The sequence below is a fragment of the Dioscorea cayenensis genome, chromosome 21 (genome assembly GCF_009730915.1).
Source record: "Dioscorea cayenensis subsp. rotundata cultivar TDr96_F1 chromosome 21, TDr96_F1_v2_PseudoChromosome.rev07_lg8_w22 25.fasta, whole genome shotgun sequence".
NCBI classification, from domain to species: Eukaryota; Viridiplantae; Streptophyta; class Magnoliopsida; order Dioscoreales; family Dioscoreaceae; genus Dioscorea; species Dioscorea cayenensis.
This window is the reverse complement of record NC_052491.1, coordinates 1403465-1420798: the sequence shown is the minus strand read 5'-3', so window position 1 is coordinate 1420798 and position 17334 is coordinate 1403465. Positions and strand designations below refer to the sequence as shown.

The following is a 17334-nucleotide window of genomic DNA, read 5'->3' as shown; positions in this document are numbered from 1 at the left end:
CATATCAGCCCTAAGAAATGCAGCATTAATTGGCTTTCTTTGCTTCTTGGTCAAAACCTTGGTTTCTGCACTTTGGAATAACTAAAACACTTCGTAGCACGCCTACTGAATCAACGCACTGCGCGCTAAGGATGGAACCCTTTATCTTACTTACCTTGCCTCTCTGCAAACAGCTGATCCTTCCCATGTCTCCACAATGTCCGATCATACATATATCTAAGTTTCACATTTCTTCCGTTTCATGTCCGGGTTAGTCATTAATTGTTAGTAGGAATTTTCATTGTTTGGACATTATTCCTTCGCATGACATGCACTAGAATGTTGTGAATATATTTAATATTTATTTGTCTGGTTTTTCATGTGTTGGAACTTTAGATTAAAGGAAGAAGGATTATGAAAATTTTTTTTTTAAATTGGAGGAGGAGTTTATTGGCAAGGGTACTTTTGTATGAAGAGAGTAAAATGAAGGATATATATATGAAGGAGTGAAAAAGAGAGATGAAGGAAAAAATATGGAAAAATGAAAGAAGGATGAGTTAAAAAGAGAGAAGACAAAAATAGTAGAAAATATGAAGGGTACGAATTTGAAAAAGAGAGAAGACAAAAATATGGAAAAATGAAGGGTGAATTTGAGAGAGAGAAGACAAAAATATGAAAAATGAAAGGTGAATTTGAGAGAGAGAGAGACAAAAATATGGAAAAATGGAAGGGTGAGTTGAAAATGAGAGAAGAAAGGAAAAATATGGGAAAAACGAAAAGGATGGGTTAGAAAGAGAGAGTATGAGTAAAGGATGAATTTGAGTGGGGGTATTTTTGGAAATGCAGTAGCTCTCTCTAGAAAAATCCTATGAAATTTCTAATTCCACCTTGACTTTCTCGTGGGTAACTAGACTTTTTCATAAAATTTTTCTAATTCCACCTCGAGCCTGGCTTTTCAGTAACGGAAAATTTTCACAAAAATTTTCTCTAATTCCACCTGAGCTTCATTTTCTGAGTAACGGAAAATTTTCATATTTTTCTCTAATTCCAGCACGAAGTTGGTTCTTGGGAGTAACTTGAGAAAATTTTTCATAGTTTTTCCTAATTCCACCTGAGCTTTTGGCTTTCTTTGGGGTAACGAGAAAAATTTTTCATATTTTTCTCTAATTCCACCGTGAAGCTTTGGCTCTCTCTGGGGTAACGAGAAAGTTTTCATATTTTCTCTAATTCCACTTTCGAGCTTTGACTTTCGTAACTGTGAGTATTTTCATATTTTCTCTAATTCCAACGCCAAGCTTTGGCCTCTTTGGGATAACGAGAAAGTTTGTATATTTTCTCTAATTCCACCTGACCTTTGGCTTTTCTTAGTGAACGAAATTTTCTATAACCTCTCTCTCATTCCACCTTGAAGTCCTCGACTCTCTAGGGGTAACTGAGGAATATAAATTCTCTAATTCCACCTCGTCTCGACACCTTGGGGTAAAGAGAAATTTCTTCATAAAAATCAAACCCTTCTTCAAGCTCACTTTTGAGGTTTGACACTCAATGGAGTAAAAAGCGAAATCGAAAAGAAAAAGTCATCCTGAAGTGATAAAAATGAAAAGTTCACCAAAATATCTCTCATCAACACTATGGCAAAAAGAAAAGGTCGTAAAGTTTTCAAGCTCATGAGGTCTTTTGATGCGCATTTGGAGCGAAAAGAGATGAATGAAAAGTACAGGAAAAATATTTTCTTGAAACGAAGAAGAGAGAGTACTGAAGATTTCACAGAGAGGGAAATGATGACGGATATGAATGAAAATTTTTCATAAAAAGAAGAAAAAAATGCTTTCTGTCAACACTCACTGAAAAGTTGAGTTGGCAAAAGATTTTTCCTAAGCCTCATTATGAGGTCTCTAAAAATGAAGTTTGAGGTCTCATTTTAAAATCAAGTCAAAATTATCGGTTAATGACCTAACCAGCTGCTAAAGGTCGCGACTTAAAATCAAATGGTCAAGGCTCAAAAGCATTGAAGAGCTAAGACCTAAATGCATCATGTGAACGACAAATGCAACTCGAGTTTTTAAGGCACCAGCAGCTAAAGACTTGAGGAGTTTCACGCAAGTAGTCGGAGATTTTACAGCGCAAAGAGCCAAAGTCTTCGGGCCGATCAAAAGACAAAAAGTGGCCAGCAGGCAACTCAGAAATCGCATGAGTGGTCGCAGTTTGGACTAGCTATGTTTCAAGACATAAACCCACATAGAAATCGAGGAGAGCTACATCCACAAAGCTAAGAGGGTCTTCGACACACTTTCAAGATAGGAGCTAAGAGCGCCCGACTACTAAAAATAAATTTTTGAAGAGCATGATAAAAAAATAGCTCTTTCTAAAAAATCTCTGTTAAGCTCTCTTGAGAGAATAGTCTCTTCTTTTCGTATTCTTGTCTCATGATCATGTATTCACATGCATCTTTGAAATTAAATATTATCATGTTTACTTCGCTACTTTCTCATTCACACTCGTTTCTTAATCGGAGGTTCCCATGACATTATGCGGGTAATTAATTATTAGGGGCTTGCCCTTAATAGAGTCATGAACCCATAATCATCTGAAATATAAAAATAAATTAAATTTTGATTTGTGATCCATGCTTTTCAACTGGTCAATCCCAATCAAAGGCCGGGTGGAAAGAAAGGAGCCCACAATCCTCTTACACATTTTATGTTTTGGTTTGTGTTTTCAATTTGTTATAATATAACAATGTGTATATTATTGATTTCACAATATCATATATGATTTTAAACAGGTTCGAGAAGAAGATGGAAAGGCAATACAATTTGTTAATTTATTCGATGAAATAACTCACTTGGAAGGAGAACAATCGAAGTCTCATTCTTAGAGCAATTGCCCTCCCTAAACCGGTCCCCTAAATCATATACGATAGTGGGGAAAAATTCGTTTTCCAACCTTGATATTGCTCAAGATTATCGGCGGATGAAAACAATTGGTATAATTGGCATATGGGGCATGGGGGTGTAGGCAAGACCACACTCTTGATCAACCTAATCATTGTTAGATGATGCAAACATGGTATTTGATCGTGTGCTATTGTCAAGTTTCACAAAATACTCAGTTGGAAAGAACTTGGAAAGAGATTGCTAAAAATTGCATTTGGCCCCTCGATGTCTGGTCAACAAGACATCTTCAATGCCCTAGAAACTAAGAATATTGTATTGCTCTTGAATAATATATGAGCCCAGAGACCTTGTTGATCTTGGAATTATCAATCCTTATAGGGATGATGATGATTCCACCAAACCATACAAATATAAAAGTGATTTTTCACTACTCGATCGGAAGATGTGTGTGCTCGGGATGGGGGCAAGCAAAAAGATTAAAGTGAAATGCTTGGAATTAGATGAAGCATGGGTTCTTTTTCAAGCACAATGTTAATCTAGTCGTTATTGAGTCAGATGAAAAGTTGAAGAAAATAGCAAGGGAAGTGATGAACAAGTGTGGTGGTTTGCCACTTGCTTTCTGCAAGTGGTGGGTAAGGCGATGTCTAATAGAAATCACCGTCCAAGATTGGGAATTTATTTTTGAGCTGCAGCTAAAGATTTCACTACTTCCTATTTTTGAAAATTAGGTTATGATACTCTACCTAGAAATATTCAGGAGTGTTTCTTGTGTGCTTCCCTTTTACGATGGTTATCCAAAGAAGGTTTGTTAAAATTATGGATTGGTTTAGGCTTAATCGGTGATTTTGTCAATTTACAACAAAGCTTATCTCCAAGCAAGATATATTTTTTTAACATTCTAGAGGAATCATGTTTATTGTATTCTTCAGATGATGATTATGTGGACCTACATGATGCAATTTATGAGATGGCAGAGTGTGGATAGCATCGAGCGTGGGATGAACAAGAATAAATGGATAGTGAAAAAAATATGATATGTTTGTAGTTGAAATACCATCAATCAATGCAGAGAATTGGAGATTCGCGAACGAGTGATTATAAGTGGCAAGGTGGAGCTTTTTCCAAGTTTTCTTCATCAGTGTTCTGATTTGTTATGTTTAATGATACAATTTAATTCTTATTTCAAAAATATTCCTGAAGGATTTTTCAAACAGATGCCAAATTTGTCATATTTGGATCTTCAAGACACTGGTATCGAAGAACTTCCAAAGGACATCAAATGTTTGGTTAATTTGCAATACCTAAACATTTCAAACACAAATATCTCATCACTTCCGAAGGAGTTGGTATATTTGAAAAAATTGCAACATCTAATATGTGGAGGTTTGAAAGGGCTTGGCAAGGTAGAGGAAGATCTCATGTCAAGATTACAGAAGTTGAAGGTCATTGACGTATTTCCATCAGGGTGGGTAGACCTGGAAGAGTTAAAGAAATTGAAGAAACACGTCAAAGCCATATAGCAATGCGTGTAGTATCAAAAGAGGTTCTCCAGCAACTCTCAAGTTTGCCAACTACTCGGCTTTATATAGAAAATTTGGATAACTTGATCTCTCTTTCATTTGATACTTTAAGTTGCAAAGATCATGGATTCTTAGGGCGGTTCTAGTAATTGAATCATGCCCACGACTTAAGGAGCTTTGTGATGAATGGAAGTGAGTCATCTCAATTACCTCGATATCTTTTAATGTTGAAAAAGCTGCAGTAACATTATACGGATAAATCTATCACTGCGAAATTTTTCATGTGTTGCAATTGTTAGAAATATCGGCATGTAATTTGGATAATTTAGCTTGGGTCCTGCATCTCCCATGTCTTGCAAGTTTGAAAATAGAAGATTGTGCAAAGGTACAAAAGTTGTTTTACATGGAGGAGAGAAATCAACAAGAAAAAAAGTCTACGAGCACGATGTTCCCTGCCCTACAAGAATTATATTTAAAAAACCTACCAAAATTAGTGAGCATAAGCAATTTTGAATTGGATTTCCCTCGACTTAAATTTCTGACAGTGCGTCAATGTCATAATCTGAAGAAGCTTCCATTCAAGCGTGGCATTAACAACAATCAAAGAAAGATAGGAATTGAATGTGAGAGAGAGATGGTGGGAAAGCTTAGAGTGGGATGATGCCGCCATCCCATCTCACTTTCGGACTATATTTCCACCGGGTAAGTTTCATATTTTTTTCTTTTTATTATTTCCTACTTCTTCACATGATCTTGTGGATTCACGAATGTTAAAAACAAGTTATTAATATAATTTTTCTATTCATTAATCAATCGCTATAACTTAAGGATTTCTTTTTAAATTATAAATACTTTTCATGCAGAGTTCTTTTAAAATATATATATATAAGGAGCTTTAAAATTCATTAAATCTGCATAATTAACTCTATAGATCCCACTTTGGAAGGGGCATTTATTAATCGGGCATATGTATGCCTCTTTCACCACATTATTATCATGTTTGAATGTTAGTTTATATATAGTTTATCAATATGCACTCATTATAATGTTAAGACAGGGACCCACCACATCCGCTGTGGGCCCAGGGGGGTGTTGGGGCAGCATTGGCAGGGACCATAGTCCCACATCACTTGTGGGAGGCAGCCCTCTGAGTTGATATACTACCACCAACCCTTCCCTATAGCTGCGAGTTATGGAGTTAGAAGTGGTGGAGTCCCTGTCTTAACGTGGTATCGAGAGCTATGGGTAGGATCTTGGGTCCCACATCCGGCATGGGCCCTGGTGTTGGGGACTAGCAGTGGTTGATCTGGTCCCATAGTCTTACATCGCTGTGAGAGCCGATCTCCTGGCACCTATATATATCTAAGCCAATCCTTCTCTAGCTAGCGTTATGGAAGTTAGGTGGTGGGTCCTGTATTAGACAGTATCAGACTATAGCTAGGATCTTGGGTCCCATCATCTGTGGGCCGGTGTGGTGAAGCAGTGGCTTAGGACCACTGAGTCCCACATCGCTCATGGGGGCGGCACCTCTAGCTTTTGATATCATTACCGCAACCCTTCCTGATAGCATGGGTTATGGAGAAGTTAGGGTGGTGGGTCCCTGTCTTAACATATAACACCAATAATAATTGGATTATTATTATTAAACATATGAACAATGTTGGAAGCATGGAAGTATATGTACAAGTATGTAATTAAAACTAGGAACATTAACTTATTAAGAATGATTAATTTCTTTGAATATTCTTGTCTTTCGGGGAGAGGCGGACACAATGCATGAACAATTAGTTGAAGTGAAAAGAAAGGCCTATGAGTTTTTCTCTATTTTTTGTTTTGACGAGTTAGAGATCATGTTATGCTCAAACCAAGTAAGATCAAGATTAATTTGGAGAAAATGTCTCTTTTTAAATTCAATGTGCAACTTATAACATTGAGAAATCATGCCATCTTTTTGATATATCTTTAATTTCCTGGGTTTTGCATCTCCAAAAACCTCTCAGAACTACAAATTCTCTTTGCAGTTAATCAGTAATCTACCAAATTTACTGGGCAATTATGCTCTGGATTGCTTGTATTGTTTTTGGGTTTTCTTCTCAAATCTAAACGTTTTGATTGGTTTCTTATTTATTCCAATGTGAAGACATTATTATTTGGTTTCCAAGTTTGAGGTATGTATATTATCATTATCTTATATATTTTCTAAGTCTGCTTGAAAGTTGATCAATTGAAGACATTAATAGTTGGGTTGCATCTTATATGTATGCAAAATGTTGTCTATTTGTTATTTTCACTTTCGTATTGCTAAGAATTACTTGTGAACTCTGTCTAACTTTGAAAGCCTTAGTTTTGTTAATGTGCAGAATGGTCTAAAATGAGAGGCTTTCAAACATGACTTTTGTATTTGATCTCGATGTTGTGATTCTCTCTCTCTCTCTTATTTTGGCAGTGTTAAAGAGGAAAACAAAGCCAAAAAGCGAGATGTTGGTAGATGTGCTTATTCACTGATGAAGCTATATATGGAAAGTGAGGCTTTGGCACTACAAAAAAGAGTTTTCATTGCAATCGAGATGCGTGGAGTTTCCTAATATAATCAGTGTAATAGTAAGAACCTACTCATCAAGCCAAGGCAAACTTATTGGAGGATAAAAAGTTTAACATCGCAACATTGAAGAAACATTGGGTATTCAATGTGATAGTAAGAACCTACTCATAAAGTCAAGGCAAACTACTTGTTGGAGGATCAAAAGTTTAACATCGCAACACTCAAAAACCATTGGTCTTTTGTTACAACAATTATTGATAATAAGGTAATGCATCTGTCACAATTTTGCGTTGCTTTATCTATTCAGGGTTGAATTATTTTGTCTAACAAGGGTGTTATGATATATTATTTTTCCTATGTTATTTATTTTATTTTATTTTTCCTATGTTTTTGCAGGTGTTGGTAAATGTGTTGCTGGCTCAGCAATGCAAATGAAGTGCATGGAGCGATAGCAAGTATTCAACAACCAGAGGATAAAAAGATTCGGTTCATCGACCTCTTAGATGATCCAACAACCTGATGATCAATCAAAGCTTCAATTTCTCAATGCTGCTAATTTAAGAGCTTTTAACAATTTCTCAAATTGTATTCAAATTAGGGAACAAGATGGGGAGAAGTTTGGCAAAGGCAAAAACTTTGATCTGAGTGGAAATCAATCAGAAGATCATCTGTAGAGAAGGTGAAATTTGGACAACTAAAAGATTATGTCAGAATCATCAATGTCTATTATATATATTATGATTGTATACATTGAGTAGTTTTCTTCAAACAGTTCATCACTTGTTGTCCAATCATTAAAGAATGATTTATTTAGTTACATAACCAAACAGCTCCCTGCGGTTGAATGTCACCCCTATTCTCCAAATCTTTATTTAACCATTTGCTTGGTGTTTTTCATTTTAACAAAACACAATGATGAAAACAGAGTATGCAATACATAAGTTTACACGGAGCTTAATAGAAATCATTGTCAGATGAAAATATTCACAAATCAAATGGCATAGCACGAAGATTCACTGTTTTATATATAAATTTAATTCCAGCAACAATACTGCAAGCACCTATAACAATGTCATATACTCTTTCATTTCCTCCATTCATTCATTCATTCAATCAGGAAATGGGGTTTAGTTCTTAATGATTCCTTAGACCACATTCTTCAATAACTCAGTACCATCACTATTATTTCCACAACTTATTTACAATCAACCCAACGCCAGTCCTTTTTCCTCACAATCAGTCTTCCCATTTCAATTGGGCACATAGCAAAAGAAAACACTCTAATAAAAGTCCATGTACAGCAAGTTCTTCGAACTTGTGAGTACTAGTATATACTGTATAGAACATAAACAACATTTCCTGTCAGTCTCCACAAAGGAGAAACTATAAACACAGGCCAAGTGGGCATTACTTTTTGCCCTTGCCCAAAAGGCAAACTAAACAAGCATTTCACTTCACATATCCTGATTTTAGGGCACAACTAAGCACTACAAAAAGTAATAAATGGATGGATACTCTTAGTTTATTTACCATTTGGTATGTTCAAGGAGTTGTGTTTGCTGGTTTTTCTTGTGCCAAAGGTGGGTTTTGCGCATCCTGATAAGCAGGGACAACAAGCCATTGTAAAGACTTGAGAGCTGTTGTGAGATCCGCAAAGGAAGGACGCAAATTTGGATCTCTGCATGTTCATTTCACAAAAAGCAAAGGTTGAGAACAAAACAGAGTTAGCACAATTCTACAATACCTATCTATATATAAATATATCAAAACAGAGCTAGTTATATATGAACAGTTCATATCATTATTAATATATACTGTGCTTACTTTTGCAAGCAATGCCAAATTATTTTGGCCACGAGAGGATCAACCACTTTTGGAATCTCTAGACGGAGATACTGGAAGCCAACAGAACCCACCACCTGCATTGAGTTCAAACCAGACCAAGGCATCCTCAGAGTTACCAGTTCCCATAATATCAATCCAAAGATGTACACATTACACCTGGGATGGGAGGCCATGCATATATATATGAGATGATGAACACAGAAAGAAAATTGAAGGTGCTACGCATCACAAGAGAACGACTCAAGTTAACAAACACATCCATGAATGCCAAATGTCTAGGAAATATTAAGGTGCTTATGTGTAACTGTAAACTAAGCATATCACTGTCATAGATATATCATAAAAATTCTATAACAAGTAAAACTATAGATAATTCATTTTAATTTATCATATGTTGTGTTTAACTAGTTCGTCGTTAGTTTACTTATGTTTCTGTCTTATTAGCCATTGTTACAGCTCTTGTCACAAAGGTTTTAGTATAGGAAACTCACTTCTCTTTTGATGGTTCACTGTGCAACAAGTCTGGTGCCATCTATTCTGGGCTAAAAACAGAATAAGGGCAGAGATTTAGAGAGGTTAAATGTGAGAAGTTTGACAAACTAGAAATAATAATTTCCTAAATGTATTAGAGCAAAAGACTAGATCTCACCATTCCAGCGGGTTGACTTTTGTTGATAAAAATGAGCTGTGCTTTAACCTTGAGAGACCAAAATCACAGACCTGCATTACATTGATATCAGAATACTATCAATGTGAACTAATAAAGTAACAGTTGATCAAGAAAATTAAGGATTATATCCATTTATTATTATATTCCAGCATTTAAAGATGTCACATTTCCCAAACATACATAAATAAATTTGTTTGGAATGGATGTCTGTATATGACATTAGATTATATCTATTGGCTTCCTAAATAGATCACACTGCATAAAGGAAAACTAAGGATGATGCTATGGCCAAAAGGTACAACTTGAACTTGCCCAATATTTTGACCAGTATTCACAAGAAAGGGCTATACTAATAATTTAGAAGGGCGTCTTAGCTCTAACAAGGAGCATATCCAACAAATCAACACAAGTAACCAATCCCAATCAAGAAGGCAACATAGTGACAACACTAACAAAAAACCACAAAGAAAAACATGCATATACACACACACATTAGGCAAACAAGTTTTAGAATGAGAAGAAGGATGTGGATATCCTACAGTGTAGATTATTCGCTTATTCAGATAGCAACATATTCAAATACATTTTTGAAACAAAAGCAATACTTCTTTGATTGGGCCCAAGAGGCATGACAATGATCCAAAAAGTTCAGGTAAACTCTACATCTAATATTTTAAACTTGTTCTAAGTGGATCCAATAGTGTGTATATAATTAATAGTTAACATTTCTATTTCTCACACTATATTCTACATTGTCAAATTGCTATACTTTAGTTGATTTTATGTTTCTTGGTACTGCATTTGAATGTGTTATATATATATGCTTGTTCAAATATGGGATATATAAAACTTCCTACTGCCGAAGATCCATACAGAGGTTCAGATACCTTAGTAGGAAACTTACAAATAATGTCTTCCAAAACAAGTTAATATTTGTTCAAATTCAAAGACTTCAATACATCCCAGACATTGGGAATGCCAAAGCAGTCAAACTCCACCTCTCATACTGCCACTATAATAGTAAGGTTGAATCCTTCCAAATTTTCCACATAAGCACTAGTTTCCCTTACTATAATATCACCAAAAATGCACCAAGTCCACTTTCTGTAGGCCGAGAACATTACCAGCAATCAATCTAAGATGACACAATAAACAAACATCCTACACGAATCCAAGGAGAACTGCTATCAAAACAGTAATAAGAACACAAGTAATGGAAATTATCATTTTTTTTTCTTTTTAATTATTCTACCAACTTCAGGATGAGGGTGCACAACCTTAATAAGACAAGGTTCTGCTATTGCTTTCTGAATTACATTAGCATCTTTCTTGATACAAAAAGCAGAACAAATTTTAAAACGTTTCCATGTATTTGAGGTTACCAAGAATAAAATACCTTCACAGTCCAGTTCTTGTCAACCAATAGATTTGGTAATTTCAGATCATGATGGACAATTGTTGGTATGCTAGCGTGCAAATAGTTCATACCCTTGGCCCATGGACAGCACACAGAGAAAATCAATTCAAACAAGACTTCAACCAAGAAATTACAAAAAATTACACACACCACATCAACCATTTAACCCTTCACTCTAATCAATTTGACTATTTGACGTAAAGAATTTTGTAAAAACTTGATAGACCGTTGCATGAGTCAAAGGATAAACTTTACAGAAATAAAAAAAACATTGTGTTGCACAATTTAAAATTTAAAAGTAAAATCAACAAATAATAAGTTCTTTAGCCAATATCTCAAAAACAACCAAAAATACTATATATCCTTAAAAACATTGCATTAAACTTTATACCCTTCAAATCTCCATTATTTGCTCCCCAATCTTAAGTCGACAAGCCCATCACACCAGATGGCTTAATGTTCAATTTTGTTATATATAACACAAACAAAAACAAAGCCACCCCAGTTTCTCATCCAACGACATGAAACCAATAACAAATATGAATATCATATTGATAGGTCAGAGAATTACATTCTAAAACTTTGGGCTCAACACGTCAGAAAAAAGGTAGAAAAGTTAAAATGCACCTAACCAAACTAAATACAGATGCAAACCCACAAGAATTCCTCTAATCCCCCAAAGACAAGAATTTATATAAACACAACAAAAGGATGGCTTATCCATGAGGCACAAAACCACAAGGAAACACAATTGCCCTTAAACAATAAACAATAAATGCAACCATGCTTCAAGTTCATCGCCAGATTCCCCGCCATGAAATCAAAAATTGAGTGGGAATGTTCCTTAGAGCTTTCAAGAAGATGGCACAACCATTGTACAACAAATTTGAAAGGATGCCAAACACCACATTGAAACCAATTAAGATATTAATATTTTTTTGAGTAAGAATATGCAAATGATTTCTTCATATTAGTCACTGTCTAATTTAAAGGAAAGAGGATTTTCTGTTTTACTGGAAGAAACTTGAAACAATTGATAGTTGGGAGGGCAAGTAACAACACCCATAAAAAAACAACATTTGATGATGCAACCCACGCATTATTTTCCCCTAATGGCACATAAAAAACTAAAGCCCCTCATCAAAACATAAATGGCACACAAAACATGTAATTATCACCCTAGAAAAACAATTAACTCACTTTTCTCAAAATTCATCCAAAGCATCACTATCAAAATCCTACTCAAGGAATTTCTTCTCACAGCCACTTCATCGATTACGTGTTACATTGACATTACAAATTATAACATCCTTTTACCAAAAGATGTCCAGATTTAGTAAAAATAAACAAGATAAGAACACTCACAGAAATCTTAAATATCATAATGAAGCAAAGCACCCCTTCACATATTAGTAGGATCTACCTATCTCTTTAAACACACACTGCCCAAACATTTTTCATAAAGCTGCCATGCAATGAATAAAATGAATGGCAATACAATATTTTGTAGCTAGTTGTGTGTAAGGACTCATTAAGATGACCCCTTCTCACTAAGACAAGCTGTCTTGCTTGTTTCGCGTGGCATCACTTTAGTTTATCACTGCCAAAGGACATATACTACTTAAGATACAGACCATGAACATCATATAGGACTATGTAAGAATCTGAACTATTAAAATAATCATAAACAAGAAGCCACCTCCCTTTGTAACAATCATATCAAGTGTACTCCATTACCAGCCAAAAATAGCATATGCCAAACTCTAATGAACATTTGCTCCACAACCCATATCATCACTGGTACCAATCTCTTGCATCAAGTTTTATACTAGAGCAAAATATTCCTTTCAGATAGATGCACTACACAAGATTCAAACCTATAAAAAATTCTCTTTCTCGCTCCAAATAACTCAGTTAGGTACTACTTCCTCATACAAACTATAATCAAACAACTTCATGACTGATATTCTCAAACAATAAGACTCTATCCCCATTGTCCTACATGGGAAAATAGGAACATAACAAAATCAATCAACATATAAAACAAAAAATTTAACATTAAAAATTATTAATTAGTCATGTCGAATAATTTGGTGATAAATATCCTCAACTCGAACTATCAAACCTTACTATGAAATTCCTCACTTTGCACATCTACTGAATGTTCAAATGCAACCATTGAGCATTTTGCTGGAAGTAGCTCATAAAACCCATTAAGCTAAACCTCAATAACCTACTTAATATTAGGCCAAACTTAAAAGAAAAAAGGTCTAATATTCAAAACACTTCTCATCCTTAATATTACCAAGATATCACATGCTAATAGGCACTCAAAGCATCAAAGATAAGAATGATTACATATTAGACACAAAATGTCATAAATCTATTATCCAATAAAGTTGGAAGATAGTCAACCATAAAACAAAGCCAATTAACTGTCACAATTTAAAAAAATAAAATAAAATAAGCAGAAAAGTACCACTAAAAACAAAACTGGAAGAAGTCAAATAGTTTGTATTTAACCAGAAAGGTTTCAAATAATAAAGAGTGCAAGTGATATCGCAATTAAAAACTCACCGTGCCATTCCAATTTGCACAATACACTCCCTTGTAAGAACCTGTTCAGTGAAACAAAAGTAACATGTAATTAATTGGCAAATAAAATATGTTACACACTAAAAGACAAATACTGCTAGAAAAATGGTCTCATTTGCTTTTTTCAGTAAAACACTGTGAAACAACCAATCATTGATAATGGATAATTAACAATTGTAAACAGAAGGGCTTCACAATCTTATTAGATCCCTAATAGTAAAATGATACATATGAATCAAATTAGCTGGATTTAACCTGATTAGATACATATCAAATATAATTTGATGGTGTTTTGAAATGCTAAATATGAGCATCTGTCCATCTATGTAGAGAGAATTCTAAGAAATCATTCATTATCAACAAGAAAATGGTACCTAAACCAATCCTTTCACCAGTGACAAGGTGTTCCCATGGGATTTCTGGTTCCACTACATCATCAAGCACTGAATCAAGCCCGCGTGACCTCACTTCCAGAAGAGAGAAAGAGGACTGTGGGTTCCTCAACGTCATCATATCTGTCCCCATAAAATTATAACCCAAAGGCTTCTTCCGATCATGTTTTTCAGTGTCATTTATTCGTTCATTCATTTCAGCAGAGCTTTGCAAAGCCATGTGGTCTTCATTTCTATTTATTTTGGTTTCTGCTGGTTGATTTAATTGTTTATTAGCTTATGAAGTAGTTTGGCCAATATACAACTTACCATCTTGATGTAAACTAGAAGAAATGTTCAATTTGTTGAACTCAGAAGGACGCCCTGCACTGAAGGCACCATTCATCTCTGCCAGTGGAAAATGAGATACCAGTTCCACTAGAACCATCAAATAAGGCCTTCCCATCTCCAGTTGATTGATGAGAAGAGGAAGCATTAAGATCATTCACTCCTATCTCTTTTCTTGGTAAAATTCCTTCCACAAATTTATATTGCTTTGTGTTTGGAACCTCATTGAAAGCAAGGGAATTTTCCAAATGAACAGATGCTGAGGCCTTGCAGGTAATGGGGCAATGCTTTCTCTGAGCCTATGATAATCATGCTTTATCTCCGAATTATTAACATCAAAAGGCGCTACAACAATGCCTTTCTTCTTTGAAGGGAACTGATTTGGCTGATCAGAAAAACAAGCCCTTTGCATTTGTACTTGAACTACTTCAAACTGTTGTGGATGATGTTCCACTACTTGCAACAGAAGAATGCAGTATTGCTCTCTCATATCTTGACCTTTTATCTGAGATATTATTTTTCTAATAATGAAGCTCGATACATTTTCATATAACTGTTTGGATCCGGTAAGTCTCCCCTGATTTATTTGTGGTGCAGGAATTGAGGGTTTTCAGTGAGTCATGAATTACCTGAACTTAAGGGTACATCTTTTTGCACTCAGTGCATCTGCTGGAATAAGACTGCTAGGGTCCACCATGAGATCAACCAAGAATTCCCTAACAAAATAGAACAAAAGAAGAAGAATTAGTGAGCAGTTAGACATTAGGCATTGAGAATAAGAAAAAAAAACCACATTTTTGTCGCAAAAACTATAATAAGTCTTCATTAACAATGACAAGAAGCATGATCCATATGAATACAACCAAAGTTCACCATATAAAGCGACCGATTTACAACAACAATTCCTTTATTACTAACATAATTTGATTTTTTTTTTCACATGGAAGGGGCAATATAATGGTACCAAAAAAAGAAAAAGAGAAAAAAGGAAAGGCAAAATATTTCAAGTCATGATAAAGCAATAAACACTGTGTTACTTGCTCTAACTCAACCAAGTCATGACCAATAGCATGATTGACAACAATAGCTTCAAAAACAAGATTTCCATTTTGGAGAGCCACTAGTGACGGAATCTTTCCTTCACTTACAGAAATAGGCAACCCAAGTGCATCATAAAACCCATCCAAAACTTTGTCTTTATAATCACGAACATTATATTCCTAGAAGTAAAAGATAGAATTACACTTTTTAAAAATAATGGACTAAAGAATAACAGGTGCACATTATTATCACATTCAAAGGCATAAACAAGATGAGAAAGTGCAAGAAATCATGTATGAAAAGGCAAAAGCTTATCTTGAAGGAATAAGTGCAATTTGCAAAATTTTCGATAATAATATCATAAATGAATGTATTGATTTTCAAACATTAAACAAAAGTACAGTCCCAGAATATTAGATTGAAAAAAAATTTTGAGATTGCAAAACATGTAGACAAGCAAGCCGAAAACATGAAATCATCCACTAATTGCAGAATCTTTTATTAATCATAGTGGAAACATATGGGGGGGTAGAAGTAGTTTCTAGTCAGGCATCCACATTTAAACAAATTGCATGATCCTAAGGCCCAGGTCATCAAGGAAGAACATGGATATTGTAGACTTCCAATGCTGATAGTCCAGCGTCACATCTACCACTCTACAACTGCAAAGTTCATGAACTTCCAATCATCATCTTTGGTCTCACCATCTTCTTCACATTCTATATTGTGTAACGTTATTGGCATCCATGAATAAGAAAAAGATTTGAGAAATGAGGAAGTAAACAGACCCAGCAAAGATCAATCACAATAAAAAGTAAAGTTGGCTAATTTTTTTTATCACTCTACCAATGGCAGAGACAACCATAATTTCTCAAGAAAGAAAAAAGTCGCAATTCTTCTCCAAAATCAACAATTTCCAAATTTCCTAATGTTCTTAAGCATAAGAAAACCTAAATCGGAAACTAAAACAAGAGAAATTCAAAGCTCCAAAATGAGCAGGTAAAAAAAAAAAACACCTCACCCAATACGGACGAGAAAGCACATCGGCAGAAGCATTCTCCTCCCGAATTGGATCCATCCGCTGCTTTCCCAAGCTAAGAAGCTTCGCCGCCCTGATCAGCCTAGCTAGCATCAATGGCACACTTGATCTCATTCTTCATTCCTCTCATACCTCTCTCACCAAGCTCTCTTCCTCCGCTTCGGCTCATCATCGCCCTCTCTTTGGCACTGAAAAAAATTTCTCCGGCAAAGCCAAAGGCCTGCTCGGGAGGGGGTTTATTTTTGAAGGGTTTGTGATTAAAAGTTCCCAAGTCTTTGCTTGGATGGAGTGTGGGGTAGTTCATAAAGTAAAGAAATGAAGGGAAAGGGAGGAAAAAGAAGTGTTGAATACATACTTTGTTTGTGTGGGGAAGGAAAAGTAAAACAAAGGTTGTTATCATTTTGTTTTTGGTTTGGAAATAAAGAAAAGTAAGGTTATGTGTTATTATTATCAAAATACCCTCATGTTGCTAAAAGCATAAGCATTTAGATTATTTTTAATTTTGTGGTTGCACAACTAATCAAAATTTTTAGTTTGGGTCTTTGTTATTCCAACATAAAATTTCATCAAAAATTTTTTAAAAAACTAAACAAATGTAATAAAATTACTATAGCACCAAAAACAACACAAATGAATACAACAATTTTCATAAAACCACAAAATAAAGGCCGAAGTGATGGGAAGCTAACATTGATTCAAACCTAATATAAAGGGCAAAGTTAGTAATTATAGAAATCATATAAGGGCAAAATCATCAAAAAAATACTTAACCCTCCCCAACCCACCATTTTGGTGGGTCGATGAATGGAGGAAAATGGGAGGTTTTCAACCCTCCTCAACCCTTCCAAACCCTCTCTGCCAAGCAAAGCCTAAGAGGGTATTGTATAAAAAGGTTAGGGGGTGTTTGGATGGGGGTAATGGTTCCCCCAAGAGGGGAACCCCATTCCCATATTTGGTAAAAATTTTAAAATAGTAATTATTATTTGGGGGGGTTTACTATTAACCCCCACAAGGTAATGGTCGATTCCCCCTATATTGGGGATGAAGGGGATGGAGGGGTAATAGTTGTA

At 35.1% G+C, this 17334-nt stretch overlaps 1 long non-coding RNA gene and 1 pseudogene across 1 annotated transcript; both read right to left on the bottom strand.

The window, feature by feature from the left end:
* Nucleotides 1–8329: 8329 nt before the first annotated feature.
* LOC120252603 overlaps nucleotides 8330–17334 on the bottom strand; it is a 149535-nt pseudogene continuing 140530 nt past the window's right edge.
* On the bottom strand, nucleotides 9443–16552 carry LOC120252578. Its single transcript, XR_005534052.1, has 4 exons — nucleotides 16247–16552; nucleotides 14814–14900; nucleotides 13448–13488; nucleotides 9443–9503 (listed from the first exon to the last, which is right to left on the bottom strand). It is a non-coding gene; the product is annotated as an uncharacterized LOC120252578 (long non-coding RNA).